This window comes from Parasteatoda tepidariorum, chromosome 1, assembly GCF_982258835.1.
Source record: "Parasteatoda tepidariorum strain Cologne lab strain chromosome 1, Ptep-v5.0, whole genome shotgun sequence".
NCBI classification, from domain to species: Eukaryota; Metazoa; Arthropoda; class Arachnida; order Araneae; family Theridiidae; genus Parasteatoda; species Parasteatoda tepidariorum.
Window position 1 is genome coordinate 4,599,542 of NC_141755.1, and position 19,240 is coordinate 4,618,781.

General features: G+C 29.4%; 2 protein-coding genes across 4 annotated transcripts in view; both read left to right on the top strand.

Annotated features, from left to right (window-relative positions):
• The window catches only part of LOC107441198 (dystrobrevin beta), a 173,580-nt gene that overhangs the window by 129,694 nt on the left and 24,646 nt on the right, over window positions 1–19,240 (top strand). The window lies entirely within an intron of this gene.
• The window catches only part of LOC107441203 (uncharacterized), a 39,471-nt gene continuing 35,108 nt past the window's right edge, over window positions 14,878–19,240 (top strand). For both annotated transcript variants that reach the window (XM_071180226.2, XM_071180230.2), the window contains exon 1: window positions 14,878–15,218. The gene's annotated coding sequence lies outside the window, so the exon portion shown is untranslated. The remainder of the gene's footprint in view (window positions 15,219–19,240) is intronic.

The window sequence follows — 19,240 nt, forward strand, 5'->3', positions numbered from 1 at the left end:
CTGGAAGAGAAATGGGCCTTCCCCGAAATATTGCCATAGAGTTGGGAATGCAACATTGTCCATACATACATCTCAAAGTTCATGTTTCCAACTACAAGAGCTTACGGACCCAAGCCAAACCACAAAAAACATCCCCACACCATTATGCTTCCACCACCCTAACAGCCGGATGTCCGGATACTTTTGGCCGGATAGTGTATTCGTGTGTGATAAAACAGCTTTATATCAAATTGAATCGCACATTATAACATAAACTTCGCATCCATAAGAACAGCGAAGCAAGCCTACAAAGCGAAGCAAGTAAACCACCTCTGCAGTTGGATGGTATGTGTACCGACTTTCAAGATTCAATAAAGTGGCAGAGAATTAGAAAATGAAATTTCCGTAATTTTCTTTCATTTTGCCAACTTTGTAAAAATGTCACCTTAGAATAATTTGAACAAAGTTACATTGAATATCTAGGGTTCAACTATTTTTATGTGGGCACCGTCAAAAATATCAAAACATATACTTTGCAGCAACATCTAGAAAACTTTTCCTATAGAACAACACACACACACACACACACACACACATATATATATATATATATATATATATATATATATATATATATATATATATATATATATATATATATATATATATATATATATATATATATATATATATATATATATATATATATATATATATATATATATATATATATATTATATATATATATATATATATATATTGATTGATTGATTGATTGATTGAGCCGTGATGGCTCCTAAGGTGAACCGGGTTCGAATCCCAGCGATGGCTCATCGATACGAATTCCGCATTCGGCTTGCACCAACCACCGTGCTGAGGTGAAATATCCTCAGTGGTAGACGGTTAATGGGTTAGACTGTCCTTGCTGTCCGGCTGACCGTGGGAGGTCTTCTTCTCCATGTAACGCAAATGCGGGTTGGTTATATCAAAAAGTCTCTACGAAGGCTAACTTCTCTCAATACTTGATCCAGGAGTTCCCTTGTCTTCTGGATCGGATTCAGAATTACTAGGCTACGGAGTTGAACATTAGTACTCGTAAACCTAAAATTTTGGTCTGCTGTTCAACGACTGTTATAAAGTAAAATTAAAAAAAAATCTTTAAAGAAAACTGTATATGACTAAACACGCTCTCAAAAACCACCCATACGTGCTAAAAGCAAAAAACGAACACAAAATGTGATTCACTCTCATTTTGAAGCACTTTCCCACCCACAGCCATCCACTCATGACGATCATTTCAAAGAAAAATAACTACACCAGTGTATAGCATTTATAAATTACTCTTGGCATGGTAACAGCAACCTGTTAACAAATGGAACGAAAACTATTATTCAGTAATAGCTTATATTTAGGGCGTCATACCAAGTAATTCAACTGCGGTGAAAATCACTTGTCCACATACATGATTAAATCTCTCCCCCCCCCCCTTTAACTTACAATTCTTTTTTTTCCCCCATCGACTGTTGAATGTCCATTTGCTGCTTTTAACTTATTCATCTGCTCACGTAGCTTAACACTGCGTGAAAAATGAAAGGGAATTCTCTGGGGGATAAGTATTAGAAGGGATGGTTGGAATTTTTACCCTTCATTTGGGAAAATGTGTTTCGAGAGCATGACCGCGGTTGCATTGCGTTACTTTTATTTAATCAATAGAAGAAAAAAAATGAATGGTTAAAATTTAGACTCAGTAAGGGATCTAAGGTGGAAATAAAAAGCTGAAAATTGAAGTAAAATAAAGAAAATCGAATTTTCCATTCCAGACCATACCTGCCAACTTTTGCTCTTTCCGAGGGGAAGATATTTTACAAAGAATTAGAGAAATGACAGTTGAATTACAATTGTATGCAGACATATTTTTTCTTCATCTTCCTCTTAAATCTCTGCTTTTTCATCTGGGGGCATTTACGTTTTTCTTATTTATCTTTTAGATCGTAGCGTTGAAGTGGTACGTCATTTGGATCTGCTGAAATAAGTCTTGGCAAGTGTAATCATGATACCGACCGAAATTATGTAGGTTTTAATTTTAAGAACGATGATCGACTGTTTTATCTTTTAGATCAGCGGTACCTAAATGGTGTTCTGCAGAAACGTAAGGTTCCGATAAAGGGTCGCAGGGGTTCTGAGAGTTAGGATTTTCTTCTTCTTCTTTTTACTAGTTAGGATTTTTCTAAAGCTGTAATTATATTCCCGTCCGATGAATGACCCATTATGCATTTAATATTTTCGTGTTTTTTTATGAAACGACTTAATTAAAATGCTTGTGAAGAAAAAAAAGCAAAATTAAAAAATTCTATTAACGAAATATTGAATGAAGGACGAAAAAAACACACTTACGAAAAATTGCATTCCCATTCTGCATGGAATTAAAATAACCAAATTCAGCAGTGAAGAAATATGTCTCTCTAATAATCATTCTGAACGATTTTTTCAGTTCTTTTTCGTGCTTATTTCAATGAAAACTTACGTAGAAGTTTACAGTCTCTTGCTCCAAGATCTAATACTATACTACTAAAAGAACTTTTTTTCTTAAATTTTAATAAATAGCATTGCTGTTAGTATTTTAAAATGAACTTGTACTTGAGAGATTGTTTTGTATATTTGAAAAATTTAATTGAATTTCAAAATGTCATTTTCCTGGTATGTCACAAACATTCCAATAATAATTAGCTTCGAAACTTCCCACAAGTTTTTCAATATCTAATTTTTTTTATTTCAACCGTTGTAAGCATTTCCAGAATATATGCAGAGGGTATTATTTGCAAAAACTTTGTTGAAAAAATTTTTTATGTCAATAATTTGTTTGCCACAAGAAAATCTGTCATTTTCCTGGCTACTTTTATTTAGTGATTTATAACCAAAATAGATAGCGCCAGCAATCAATATCTTATGTTAATAGATTGATTAGAATACTATTCTATCTGAACATGTCTTATGGCATGAATAAAGAACCCACTTTCTGGTTCAAAACCTATTTCAAAGAATTTTTCAAGCTGAGTAGGTTTTTATGTTGTCATTTTCCTGTCTTCTTGAAATCATTAATAACATAAACTACACGCATTTACCTGAGTTATTTCAAGAAATCCTGCTGTTTTCTGCGGAATATAAACATCTTAGGCCGAAATGTTAAATTAAAGTTAAATGCTATATAATGGCAAATTGTCATTATCCTGGCTTATGAATACCAAGGCATTGAAACAGTTACCAGAAATTTTTTTAAACAGTTGAATGTGAAGAGAGATAGCAAATATTAACCTGATACCAAGTTTATGTAAGATTGTAATATGCTTGAATGTAATCAAAATTATTTATTTATTTAATGATTGATTATTATACACAATTTTATTCTGTACATAACAGCAACAAAAACGCTTTTGATTCTTTCCACAGTGGATAAAAGAATTAATTTAAGCAATTCATGGTCCATCTACCGCAAAGGCTTAAGTTGAGTTACTTACTATTAGCTTAAAATGACTGTTTTATTAACTTCTAGGCTAATATGTCATTTTCCTGGCATTCAAAATTTGGTGAATTTTTTTTTTTTTTTCCTTGAGCAAATGTCAATAAACTACACTGCTGTTTGTGAGATATTAATAAATGTAACTAAATATACAAAAAGAAATTTAGATTATTTTGAAGACTTTAAATTTGAAGAAATTTTTTGTTCCGAATTTTATATTTTATTTTATTTTATAACCGTCGTTGAACAGCCGACCCAATTTCATGGGTTTACGACTACTTACGTTCAACTCCGTAGCCTTGTAATTTTGAACCAATCCAGAAGACAAGGAAACTCCTGGATCAGTACCCCCAGAGGTATTGATTTGTTGTGGGAACATGGAGGACTTTGAGACTCGACAGATTTAACGTGCATCAGTCACCATTTACTACACGGGGAGTCTTCGGCCGGCGAGGATCGAACCCACGACCTCTTGGATATGGGCCCAGCGCCCTACCGACCAGGCTATCCCGGCCCTTTGTTCCGAATTGTCATGTTTCCGAAGAATCACCCATATATTGCAATTCCCCCTTTTTTTTTATCAGTATGATTCATTTATTGATTGATGTCATCACGCCACTTAAAAGAGAAATAATATCAAGCTCGAAACTGAACAGTCAATACAATAAATGGTACAGAAAATAATTGATTTTATGTCGTTAACTTGTCAGAGTAAAATCATCCTACATTTTGTTATGTGAAGAAAAAGAAGAACGATATTTTTGGAAGATTGTCAAATGCATTTTTGTTTTAATTTTTAAATTGACCTCTTGTGTGACTGATTGTAGGAACCCCCCCCCCCTGATGACAGATGGAGGAAACTATACACTTGCGTTTGATATAAATGAATGATGCAGGCTACTTATTTTCTACGGAGGAAACAGTTTTTTATAAACGTTATAACTGTTAATAAATTTTGGTAGTCAATGACACTTTATCCTTCGAAAACAAATTGGATATGAAATGACTTTCAATCAGTTCTTTTTTCTCTTTTACGAAATTATAGTCATAATAATTGTCATGATGTATTCAATTAAGCATAATCTAATGTTTATGAACAAAAAAGAGTGAGATATCTCGACTGACCTTCAATACTTGTAGTGAATGGATTCATTCCTTTGTTAGCATTGCTCCCATGAAAAGTGGTACAAGAACATAGCGTTTAAATTGCATAAATACGAAGTATACAATAATCATTGGTCATAATTTTGTTTCTAGATTCTTCATCAAAAATGAAGTCAAATAACATACGGTGCACAAAATAATAAACGCACTAAACTGAATAACTTTTAATCTAATAATCTGTTCTGCAAGTTCTAGGACTCAATCCTAATAGTTCGAGGGGTTAGCTTCAAACATGTTAATTAATGAGTGGAGTCGATATTTTAAGTAACAAAATCAGACTCAAAGCGTACTTTTTCTGAACAAATACGCCTTTTTTCCCGACAGATTTGGATTTCTGACTCCCAACATATACGGGGTAGCCGCAATCTGGAAAATAAGGTCCTTATGGATGGGTGGTCTTATGTAAACAATAACAAGCGTCCTGAAACCGGAAAAAATTTAGAAAATTTCCGGTGTATCCCTCCGCTTATGTTATGACTACGAGGCGATGTGTGAACAAGCCTAATATTCTATGCCGTTTTGTTATTGTAATTTGGGTTCAAATCTAAACATAATTGTACCATTCATAAGAGCTTTCTGAAATGTATTGATTCTCAGAGGTCGTAAGGCCGAAAAATTTTTTGGAAAGTTAATATCTCATTGTGAATAATTCTTAAGGTTTGCCATGTTTTGTATTTTATCCCCTATTTGGCTACATTTCAATAAAATGTCGCCAAAAATATCTTTTTAAGTTAGCCTAATTAGAAAATATTCTAATGATTATAATATTAATATGATAATGCTGAAGTTTAAAGGCTGAAAGAAAGAACTCGGTACATGTGAAATACTGCAAAAGATATGATGCAATAATATGATGGCACGTTTTTTCAATCTGCGGCGTAAAAATAAATCGGAAGCAGTAACCCGGAAGTCTGGAAAGAGCAATTTTGCCACTAGCGCCACCACCCTTAGCTTTACACGATCACCCATCCATAGTTTGGTTAGGAGAACGGTACAGAGTTTGGAACCTTCAATGTTAATTTTATTTCTTGTGTATTTTGCATATTTAGAAAACTTTTAAACCGAATTGAAAACATTTTTCACACAATTCTAAAATACATTTATTTAAAGATTTTTCTAAACGAAGAATAACTTTTGGTAAATATTTAAAAAAAATTATTATTTTATTCAATAATAGTCTGGAAAATTTTAAATTGTGAGGAACCTAATTTTTACATCATTTTAAAGAATGTAATTTGACAGGGCAAATTGCAGAATTTTAACGAAATCAGACTAATAGTTCTTAAGAAATCGAATTTTAGAAACATGAAATAATTTTTAAAATTCGATTTCTCAAAAACTATTCGACCCATAGATCAAAAATCCGAATCCGTCGAAATTCCGTCCAGAGAAAATACGTTTTTGTGTCTGATTTTGTAGCTTGTAATATCATCTGCACCCATTAATTAGCATATTTGATGTCATCTTGAACCATTAAGAGTGAATCCTAAAACATGAAGATCCGATCATTAGATCACCGTTCGTTATTCAGGGTGGTCCGTTTATTTTTGCGCACACGCACAATAGGGGTCTCGTAGTAATGATCAGGAAAATAAAAGCTACCTGAAAAGAAATTAACGTGGAAAGCGAAATTAAAAGCATTGGACGGTTAAGTTCCCACAGGAAACTGAGAGGACTGGAACGACAGCCATTAGAAAAACTTTGTAATGTCGTCAGATAATCAAACAGTTCTACATTTTGTCTTCCTTAATAGCAATTTGCTCGGTTTTAAAAACTGTTTCGTAGCCGCCAAATGAATATATTTATTAATTGACTTTGATTCTTTCTGTAAAATATTGAATGACAGTAAATAAATCAGTGAGTAAAATTTTTCTATATACTTGTTAACAAGTGCTGTTCTTTCGATATTGATTTTCCAATTATTTAATTGGTATATTAAAGGTTGAAAGTTCGGAAAGGAAATTGCGAAAAACGATAAAACCTATACCTTGGGGAAAATCTGACCTTTAATTCATTTTAAGCTCTCTGCTTTATGCTCATAAAATTTTAATACTTTCGATTTGTGATCATAATCTTCTAAAAATAGAAACGTACTATTTGGTCATAAGCCCTGCCCTCAATTTGATTAAATAAATGATTGAATGAATTTTGTAAATTGGCGATATTGAATAGTGTAATATTGGAATTAAACACTAACACTCTGAAATATAAATAAAACGAGGAGAAAAAAAGGATTTTTAATTAAAGAAAAGGGAAAAAATATTTTAAAATCATCACAAATTTTAAGAATATTAATACAAATTAAAAAAAAAATAACAACTGAAAGATATAATCTCGTCATCAGCCCATGCGATTATATCTGCAAAACCAGTGCTTTCTAATATTGTATTAATGTACCAAAACAAAATATATCAATACAATAGAGTAAGGAGCATTATATACTATACTGTATAATTCAAAATTTATAATTAATAAATTGTTGTTACTTATAAATTTTGAATTATCTTGTATAATGTATTATTTCCTTACGCAAAACCAGTTTTCAGGCTAATCTAAGGTAACGGACAAATCAAATGCGATTCTTAGCTTCAGTATGAACACGCGTTAAAATTATATCCCACTACCCTCTTTATTCGCTTTAATTTTATAATTTTCAATATGGCAACATAGTTACGAAAATATTTTAAACTATTTTTGCTAGTAATCGCATGATACCTTTCTCTTTTCTCGCTTTATATGTTTCTATTTTGTGTTTTATTTTGAATTCTTTTCTTGAATTTTTGTGACATGTTTTCTTGATAAAAATATGTTTATGAATCGGTTTCTTTTTTTTTTTTATGGTTCTCCTATTGTTTTCTTTTTTTTTTTTTTTTGATTCACTATTGTATTGATTTGTACTATTGTAATAAATGATTTTTATAATAATGTGTTATTGTATACAGGCTATATTAATGCAATATCACTTTATTGTTGATTTGTTGTTATTATAGTGTGAGCTGATGAAGATATTATCAATTTTTCTAACTCATAATGATTTTCTTAAAACTATTTAATTATTTTTAAATTTTTCAAAATTTTTTCTTTTTTTATTGAATTTCTTTTCTCCTTTCTTTTTTTTCTCCTTTGTTTTCTGTGTGTTTTTATCTCATATAATGGGTTCGATGTACTTGCAGATTTTGCACAGTTAATAGAACTTAATAAATCTGAAATTTTTATATTCCGAAATACCATTTACATTAATACAGAATAATAACATCTTCATTAAGTCAAATGATTGTTTATGCAATCAATTACGAACAAGGAAACGTCTGAAGATTATATATCACATCATTTGAAAGAGAAAAAAAAAAAATCATATGATATGCGTGAAAGTAGAGCACTCGCTTTTTGAAAATGAAAGCGTAATTTTCATTTGAAGCTTTCCTAGATTGTACATGTTTAAATTTTTTAGTGATTATCTAAATTAAATTAGAATAAAAGTGATCCTTGATTTTTATTCTGCAGAAATGACGCTAAAATTAACTATAGTGAAAATTTCGTGGATGACAATGCAAAGCTCGGTATTACGATACAACAATGTATAACGTTACAGAATAGCCTACAATGATATTTTATTTTATAACCGTCCTTGAACAGCCGACCCAATTCTTTGGGTTTAAGACTACTAACGTTCAACTCCGTAGCCTTGTAATTTTAAACCCAAACCAGAAGACGAGGGAACTCCAGCATCAAGTATTGGGAGAAATTTGCTTTTGTGGAGGACTTTTTGATTGAGCTAACCCGCATTTGCGTTACAAGGAGAGGAAAGCCATGAAAATCTCCTACGGTTTGTCCGACGGCAAGGGAACCGTCTACCACTGATGATATTTTACGTCAGCACAATGGTCGGTGCAGGAAGGATTCGGAATTCATATAGATCAGCCATTGCTGTGATTCGAACCCGGTTCACCTCATTGGAAAACGAACGCTCTATTCCCTGAGCCATCACAGCTCTCTGCAATGATATTTTATTTTATAACCGTCGTTGAACAGCTGACCCAAATTTTGAATTTACGACAACGAATAATCAACTCCTGTAATTTTGAACCCAATCCAGAAGACAAGAGAACTCTTAGATCAGTACCCCTGGAGGTATTGATTTGTTATGGGAACTTGGGGGACCTTGTGACCTCGATAGATTTAACGTGCACCAGTCACCATTTAATGTACGGTGATTCTTCAACCGTCGGGATTCGAACTCCCGCTCTCACGAACGCAAGTCCAACGCTCTACCAACCGAGCTATCCCGGGGCGAAGAATTGATTGCTGCTGTGATTAAATTTTGAAAAATCTAATGAACCCTGGGATGATCTACTTATCGTCTGCCTGCTTTTACGGCCAACCCCTGATCATCTCCTTGACCACCCGACCGATGCATGGATATGTGATGAGACACCGCTGGACTTACGGACGCCCCTCCTGGATAAGGAAGATGTGCGAGTGTGTGTTTTGTTTCGCTTTTGGTGTGAGCTTGCAATTTAAATGTGTAACAGATGAAGGTTTTAAAAGTAATTTTGTTGGATTAAGTCTTTTAAGAAAATCAAAAGGGATTAAACATAATTATAGTTTTATTGAAGTAAATAAATAGAGATTATATTAATATCGTAAATTTAATATGTTGTTAAGTTTAGTATCTAGGAAATTTAATAATTCAGTGAAATGTTTCTTTTTCCTTTCTACAAAAAAGAATTATTTTATTTTTAAGTTTATTGATAACTTACGTCGTGAAAAATGTCATATTTCGGGAAACTATTTAAAACCGGACTGGTTAATTCGTAAAATGGACTTGGTTCAGATGAAAATGAAAATAACATATTTACGGAGATTGGAAGTAAAATTTTAACGCATGAAAACTATGAGGAATCTATAACTGAAGAAATAGTTAAGAGAATTTTTGAAGAAAAATGATCAAAATTACAACTTTTAAGTGAAAAGTAGAAAAAGGAAGAAGTGAAATTTAGAAAAAGAAATAATAAAAATATTTCATGTCTAGAGAAAATTGTAAAATTTGAAGAAGAAAAAATAACACCAGATGAGACTTACATTGAGAGGTTAACCAAAGAAATTGCAAATCCAATTTTAGAAGAAAAGGAAGAAATGCAAGAATTACAAATTTTATAAGCTAAATGCCAAGATTTTGAACTTTTTTAATGAAGTTTTCAAAATAATGATAAGGTAAAATGTCCGTGTGTAACTCAACTTATAAACAGATCAGTATGCGTGATGAAAAGCACAGGAATATTTTTGTAACGCTAAAGGCCAAGCTAAATTTAAAAGAATTAAGTAGTCTGGAAAAATTTCAGCTACCACTTACATATTTTTTGCAGGTCGTAGCACCCCAGGGTTCGTTCCATCCTTTAAAAATAATATGGGTGCCGATTTTGTTCTGATACAAGTTTATTTTTATTAGCTTTCATTTTCGAATTAATATTCATGCTTAAGATTTCAAAAATTTTATTAACATAATTGTAACAGTCATAGAGATACGTTTTATCTTGTTCCTAATCACCATAATATTTTATAATAGATTCAAATAAATATTAGTTTCAAAATATCGGATTTCCAACATTTGAACCCATTCTTACTTTGATTTTTAAGCAGCAGTAATAAGTTAAGTGCTTATATTTTGAACGTGATATATTTACATAATTTATACATTCATTAATTGATAGTTGATTACTTTAATGAATAGGATTTTAAACAATTTTTATTACCATTATATTTAAGTGATTCTGAAACACTTGCTATTAATGTACTATGTTACTTTTAAAGTTTAAAACACAACAATTGATCGGCACCACGGTAGGCGAGCAATCCAAATGCGTCGCAGCCTTGGGGACGATGAATTGGTAACTTTAGTGAGAGGAGCAACTCAGAAACGAGTGATATTAGCAGGATGTCCTGCAGATCATCACCATAACCGAGTCACAGACAAGGTAATTTCCGGACTATCTATCGCTTATATAACCTTTTACTTTGTCGTTGACCGATTTTTGTCAATCTCGTGTAAATTGTTGCATATATTTTCTCTATTATTTGCTATTTTATTACACATGCGTAAATATTAATATTATTCTGAGCCCTGTAAATAGTATTATATTCTAATCTAGTTTGATCTCAATTATGTTTAATTTTCTATTGATTTCATCATATGTTCAACCGACTGGATCCCCACTCATGACTTTACTATTGGGTGCTCGGCGTCCCTCCCCCCCAATTCTAGCCCCACTTCACACCCATTACATGTCTCAAAAATACCACGAATCAGTTAATGCCACTTCGCGGCAAGCGCACTGAGATGTGAGCTATGTTCTAATGTTAAATACCAATTTAATGTAAAATACCCATGTGTGAAAATGTCAATTCCATTGACAGTTCACTAGTACTATAAAAAGAAAATAATTGCTTCGAGGAGTCTAAAAGTTATAATAATCAAAATTTATCTGGGCGCCTATAGGGATGCCATATCTGCTCCACTTTCAGTAAAAATTTTAATAAATGGTAGCGAATCAAATAGTATAACTTGTAATATAAAGATGTTTACACCCACTTTTAAAAAACATCAGCACGAGATGACTGCCATAAAGTCGAATTTCGTATGATACTTTGAGTTTTTGATAAGTAGTGGTGGAAGGATTTCTTAAAAGGAAAAATACTAAACTAAAAATAACTTAAATTTCATCACCACTAGAAAATATTTTTTTACAAAGCGGAACAAGTCGGCATCTCTGCGTCGTTCACAGTGTTAAAGTTACATTGCTTAAGATGTCAACTAAAACTCTTAAATTTATAATTCCTGATGGTCAAAATTTTCCTTTTTTTTAATCCAAATGAAAAGGGATAATGTTATGATTCTCCTACCGAGAGGTGAATTATAGCAAATAGCTTATATTAACATTTATAATAACGGAGACTCCAACTACCACGGATTCTCCGTGGTTTCAAAAAATATTCTTCCTAGCGGTAGCAAGGGTAATGTATTTATATTTAGAGAAATTAGAATGAAAAGAATTTTGTCCACAAACACAAGTAATTTAAACTGATATATATATGGTCATATAGACGCATGCTTAAGGTCTAATAATATTTCTTTAAAAAAAAATCTGTTTAAGTTCGCTACCACTGAAAAAAAGAATAATAATTCGCCACAACTAGGACTGGGCGATATTAGAAATTATCTATCGTGATATATCGTCAGTTTTGCATCGCGATATAGCGATGTATCGCGATATAGTATTTTTGAATTTCATTTACTTTAAGGCACAGAAAGTCAGATTTCTATCAAGACTTCATACGCATATTGATTTAAATCAATTTATAAATTTTAAAATATATATGTTTTGCTAAAGAAAGATATTAAATAAATTGACTAAGATGTACAAATCTTACTTAAAATATTTATTGAAAAAATGTGTGTAGATACAGAATGAAATATTTGCACTTCTTTATCGTTTATAAGGTATAAGCAGTCTTCATTTAAGTTAACCCCTAAAATACCCTTAATGAAAAAAAATATTGTTATTAAACAAAAGCTGATTTTAAAATTTCAAAATATATTTTAATTAAAATAAAAGTTAGATTGACTAAAAGCCGAAGTTTAAAATTAAAAATGTTCGAATTTTAAACTAAAAAGTAAACATAAGAATTGTAATAATTTCTTAAAATTTTCGTTCTCTGAAAGATTTCTCAGTTTAAAAATAAAAAGGGAATTTTATAAAGATATCTAGCTGAAATTATTGAAAGAAAATTTAAAAAATTAAAAAAAAAAGTTTGTTAAGAAATTCATTATACACTTAAAACAAAGTGTTAAAAATATTTTTTTTTTTTTTAAAAAAGAAACTTTTTTTAACAAATCAATATTTGCTTGTACTATTATGCGTAAATAATTACAGAATTATTAAGTTCGATCGTAATGTTCAAATTCTTAATGAAGAAGTAAACACAAGTTTTGCTATAATTTCTAAAAATGATCACGCAAATAACAAAAGATTTCTTAGTTTAAAAAAAAATAAAATAAATAAAAGTGAAATTTATCAATATATTTACCTAACAGCATAGGAACAAAATTTAAAAAATAAGTTCGTTAAAAAATTATTTGTATGCTTAAAACAAAGAGCTAAATAAATTTTAGAAAAAAAATGCTTCTTAAACACTATTTTTATTATTATTTCATATAAATAATTAAATTAAATTAAATAATGAACGAACGAAAAACAAAGTAAGGCAAAGTTTCTTAATTAAATTCTTAAAAATAAAAACAAAAGAATTGTGATATTCGGTAATATATTTAGCTAATTAACTAATAATATAAAACGAAAATTAAAAAAAAATAATGATTTTACGCTCTAATAAAACAAAGTAGTAATTGATAAAAAAAAAATAAAAAAAAGAAATGAATAAAATTCGCAAACTTTTCAAATTCTTTTGAACAAATAAAGTTTATTGACTTATGTCCAAAAAATAAGTCTTGTTTTAACTTTATTTCTAAAAATAAAAACAACTCAAGATTTATAAATTTAAAATCAGTAATAGAAGCCCATTAAATTATTAGAAGTTTTATCCGAAAGGTTTTTAATAAATTAAAAGAAAGTAAAAAAATAACCTCACAAATTTATTTACTTTGTAATTTAATTCCTTATGGGTGCCTTAAATTAGATTTCCGATAATTTTCACATTTAAAAATATAAAAAAGTTTTGTCAGAAAATAAATAAAAAACTTACCTAATTAATGAAGAAACTTTTCTTTATAAATTCTTTTCAATAATAGATTGCGTTCAGAACAAGGTTACGACGGCGATCACGAAGTTAATCCCATTGAAAATAATCTACAAGAAACGATTTCAAATCGCGAAGGTGCGAAAACGAACATGTGATATAACGATATAAGGTCTCAAAAGTGGTTCTGATTCTACCGCTCATCAGTCAAGGCCGTCTCAACATAACGAAACAATATCGTCTTCCACAGCGCGAGTTGGCATCGGAACGTAAGAGAAAGTCCTTGCGTGTATCGCTATATCGCTATATCGTTATATCGTCTTCTTCACTCGACTGCTTAAATCAGATTTCTGATGCATCGCTTGGAATGAAAGTTGCTGTATCGGTTTGCCGATATAGGCGTTAAATCGATATGTCGCGATATATCGATTTATAGCCCAGTCCTAGCCACAACCTCAAATGGTTGAAGTCTCTATATTACAGACACTACTACTACGGATTTTCCGTAGTTTCGAATTATTTTTTTCATTGGTAGTGAACTAAAGCAGAATTTGTTGAAACAAACAGATATTTAAAAAAAATAATAACATTTATCAGAGCTTTCTTTAAGAACTGGAACATTCGTCTTCAGGATTTCATATGTATCTCATTAAATTACTTATTTTTAGTGGTGAACAAATTTCTTTCAATTCTAATTTTATTAAAATATAAATTAGAACAAATTTATAAATCAAGTTTTAGGGAATTAAAATGTTGAGGAAGATTGGAAAAAAATTTAATAATTAAAAATTAATTTCTAATTTAGATAAAAATGAATTTAAAATATGGATAAGATTCTTGTTAATGTCTATTTTTCGAATTAGAGTTCTTTAAATTATAAAACTATATTTTCATTCGTCCTTTGCTATCATTAGGAATTTTTTTTTCTAAAACTACAGAGAAACCGCAGTAGTTGGAGTCTCTGGTTATTAACCTCATTAAGAAAAATTCAACAGGATATAAAGTTTACAACCCAGAAAGAAATCACCCATTAAGAAATCACGTAACATAAATGTGAACACTTAATGTTACGTATAAATACTTTGCTTGTTTATTTTGCTTGGAGTAATTAATAACCAGCAAGTTTGCCACCACATCTCATTCCCTGATACAGTTTGATAACCATATTCATAATAAAATTATTATAAATATCGTCTAAGGTTGTTTTCAACAAAATAATTGCATTTTCTCCCACATAATTTCCATCGACTAAAACTGACTGAACTTCTAAAAATTAATTCTATATATATATTTTTTTTTTAATTTTTCAAAATTCGTCGCAAATTTTTGAATATTGACGTAATCAAATAAATAGTTGATAAGCAAATTTTTTATTATAAAAATAACTCGTAAAGCTACTGATCGATCCGGAAATTTTTGTGGGCGAAACGCGCAGGCTAGGGGAGTCTCGGGCATGTTTCTTTAACCTGTGGAGAACGGGAAGAACTGGGGAATGTATCAGTAGAATAGAGAGAGCCGTATCTATAGGCTGTTGCTCCTTTCTAGTCAATTCTCTTTTTTTATTTTTAGTAGTATATTCATATAGCGACCCCCTTTTACACTCTTTAGAAATCCTCTTTCTAAATCGTAGTCTTTTACTCTTGGAATTTCATCTCGATAGTGTTTTTATCCTGCAGGAAGGAGACCAATGGATTATTGTTCAACGTTTGGCGCAGTTTGTGTTCCCTGCTTGGTACTATCATGGATGCTTCTTCCCACCGTCGGAGCAGCTAAAGGAAGAAAGGATTAAGTGAGTTATAAAAAGGTAATGAATCGCTTTTTTACTTTTATTACTCCATTGTGATTTTTGATGTGTTGAGTTGTCTTTGCCGTTTGAAATCGTTTGGGAAACATTTTAATATGCTGTGGATATTTACGTTTTTTATCCCGTTCGAAAGAAATTGCTGTGTTATTGATTGTAGAGAGGAAACTCCGGTGCATGTGCATCCTTTACTTGGCAAATAATTCTGAGATGTGATCATTCTACGTCTATCGGGGTGATATAATCATAAATATATCAACGGAACGATATGTTGTCAACGGCACAGTTGTTATGTAATAATGATTGTCGTTTGTTTTTTCGCTTGATTTCCTATTTGATTTCTAGAAATATCTTTGTTGTTTTTATCGTTTTAGGCATCGGAACTAGACGTATCTTCAGATTCGTTTTTGAGATCATTTTTGATGGATTCATTTATTTTATTGTTGAAATTCCTTTCACATCATTTTATTTTATAAATATTAAAAGGTCATAAGTTAAATTACCTATTTTTTTTTTATTTTTTTTAAAGTAAGCATTAAAGGTGTGATAGTTTGTTTTAATTCACTTTTAGTTACTCTTATCTCTGTTAATGTTAATTTATAAAATGTAGTTTTTTACGGCTTTATTAATATTTTTAAACAGAAATTTTAGAATAGGAATTAAAAAATTATTGCTGGTATTTTACTTATGTGTATTAGTAATATTATGTTTTCAGTTGATTACTTAAATACCTATTTCTATATTAGTAAAAGGAGTATTATACACTCTTTGTTTTTTTAGCAATAAAATTCTAATATTTAATATTAGGAGAGATTATTTATCTTTAAGTCATTGTACACATTTGTTCTTAATTAAAAATAAAAGGGTATTAATAAGTTATTTTAATTAGGAATTAGAATAAGCAACCCTCAATATTTATGTATTTGTTGTTTATTTTCCGTTTATGAGGAATTTTTTTAATCGAATATAAGATTTCAACTATTTCTCAGTAATTTTCATCTTAAGTTTCAATAATAGTAGAAACTCTATAAAAAAAATTTTCTTAAAATTAAAATATTTTTATTTGTTGACAGTTTAAATTTGGATATAAATGAATTTGAAGTGAAGCATTGGAAACTTTATTATAAAACTTTAAATATTAAAACCTATCAATTAAAATAATAATTGTAATAAATTATTATTAATGTGGCATAAAAAGGCAACAAAACTTGTATTAGCTCTAGCCTATCAAAATAATTCAAAAATGTTATAAGATTATGCTTAACCAACTAATATTACTAAAATAATTTTCTTGAACATAAATTACTGCTAAATGTGTAAACTGCAACATTTTTTAGACATTTATCACTGTTCAAGATTTTTATTTAAATAAACATTTTCTAATTAATAAAATGCTGTGATTATTTAAATTCTTTATTAATTTCATTGTTTTAAAATTTATTTTAAAAATTTTGCTGTTTTGCTTTGTATTTAAATTTCGATTAGCAAGACTACAATAGTACTTGGTGTGTAATAAATTACAGCTCTTTTGAAATGATATTTTAAAAATCTATAATTATTTTGAATTCTTCAGTATGCAAATAAAGAGCAATATGAAAATGTAATTCTTTTTTTATATAAACTGATACAAATGTAAAAATTAGTCATTGAACATAATTTTTATATATATATTTAATTTTTTTAAAATTTATTTTGAGAAGAAATAAAATGATTATCTTATCATGTTATTAATTGCTGGTTTTAAAACATTATTTTCAAAACAAAATTTTATTTTAATATTGCATATATCTTTCTAAATTTTAAAGTATGTACAATTTTAAAAAAATTTATTATTATGACATAAAAAAAAAGGCTGTTTCAGATTACTTTATCATATTGTGAGTATTTTTTGGGGGTGAAATATTTGTCAACTTACAGTGTAAGGCAACATAATTTACTTACTTTTGTGATTTCTTTATCTTAGACTGTTTTTCAATAGTTTATAATGATATATTTATTTTTCAATTTTGAATAATGCAAGCATTGTGTATTAATATATAAAACAATTGTTTACCCAGTGATATAGATTTAAATGTATTATTATGTTTCGTTTTTAATTCTGTAATAATTATAGTTAATGATATTAATCTGATTATAAAACAAAAACTTTCAAGGTTTTCTTAGAAAAAGGAAAATATCCCAATTTAAATAAAAAAAATCTTGATTTAAAACAAATTAAAACAGATTTTTTAAGATAAAAATTTTAAAGATTTGACAAACCTTACTTTTAGTATATCTTTCTGTGACTTTATAGCCCATTGTTTAAAGACCTTTTATTTGATATTTAAAAGTACAAATTTTAAAAAAAGCAGTTGTTAAATAATTGGTTAAAGCAAAAATATTCAATCAATTTCTTTTATGTGTCAGAGTTTTAACCTTGGATTAAACTTAAATTTCGAATGTTCCAGTTTTGTAATGAAACCTTAATATTATTTATATCTTCAAGTTTTATTATGTCATTACGTGTGCATAATGGTTTTAGCGATAATTTAATTTTTTGTTGTTGTTATATTTCAAATATTATAAAATTTAAATGAAAAGGTTTTTTAGAATTAAAAAAATATATATATAGTAATTATTGTTTTGTATTTTCTTTAGTACATCTTCTTGAAAAAGTATTCTAGGAAATAATATATCTTTCTGACATAACTTAGCAATTCTCTAGTAGCACAGAATTACATTTCAAAGCGAATTTGTAATTTCTAGTTAAAAATTCATAAAGTTAATATTAATTTGTTTTGTTTTTTTATTATTATTTTTTTTTTTTTTTTTTTTGCTGTACATTAAGTAGTGAGAGAAATGAAATTTTTTATTTGTATTCATTCTAACAAACTGTGTTTTTGTTTTAATGCTGCATTTAAAATTTTTTGAAAAAAAAGATTATTTAAAAATTAAAGCAAATTTATATTTCATTTCTCTAGCTATACTTTATGATAAAACTTAATATTAATTATACGAATTTCTAACAAAAAGTTACAAATTTAATTTCATTGCTAAAGAATCACCTAACTTAAAAATTTTACTTTATTAATCTGCGTGCTTTTTTGAGAGAAACGTTTTGAGGACCATCCTTGGTGGGATAAAAATAAATAATTCCTGGAGAAGACAATATAATATTGAACTGTATAAAATCTACAGAGAGCCAGATATTGTGAAATTCATAAAAATAAATCGAATGAACTGGGCAGCTCACATTTTCAGAAGGAATGATGACTCAAATTTAAAGAAAATCCTATTACACAGACCCCTAACGAACAGGAAAAGAGGTAGACCCAGACTGAGATGGCTGGATTTAGTTGAGACTGATTTCGTTACTCTAAAGGAGAAAAACTTGCGAACAAGTGTCAAAAGTAGAGAGAAGTAGATTCGAATTCAAAGGAAGGCACTGGCCCACCCTGGGCTGTCTAGCCAGATATGATGATGATGAATCTGCGTGAAAAGTAGAACAAATTTATGAATTAAGAGAATTAAAATGCTGAGGAAGATCATGATTATTAGAAAAAAATTTCAATGTGGATAAATTTCTAATTTACTTTAAAGAAATAACTAAAATATGGATTAGATTCTTATTAAAATGTATTTTTGTAATTTGTGTTCTTTTAATTAAACTATGTTTTTATTTGTCCTGTTCAGTGTTTAAACATTTTCTTTTCAGAGTCATTTTACCGATGAGTTTGTTCAAGTATTCAAACACCTCAGAATGTCATTGGTAGGACTGGGCGATATTAGAAATTATATATCGTGATATATCGTCAGTTTTGCATCGCGATATAGCGATGTATCGCGATATAGTATTTTTGAATTTCATTTACTTTAAGGCACAGAAAGTCAGATTTCTATCAAGACTTCATACGCATATTGATTTAAATCAATTTATAAATTTGAAAATATATATGTTTTGCTAAAGAAAGATATTAAATAAATTGACTAAGATGTACAAATCTTACTTAAAATATTTATTGAAAAAATGTGTGTAGATACAGAAT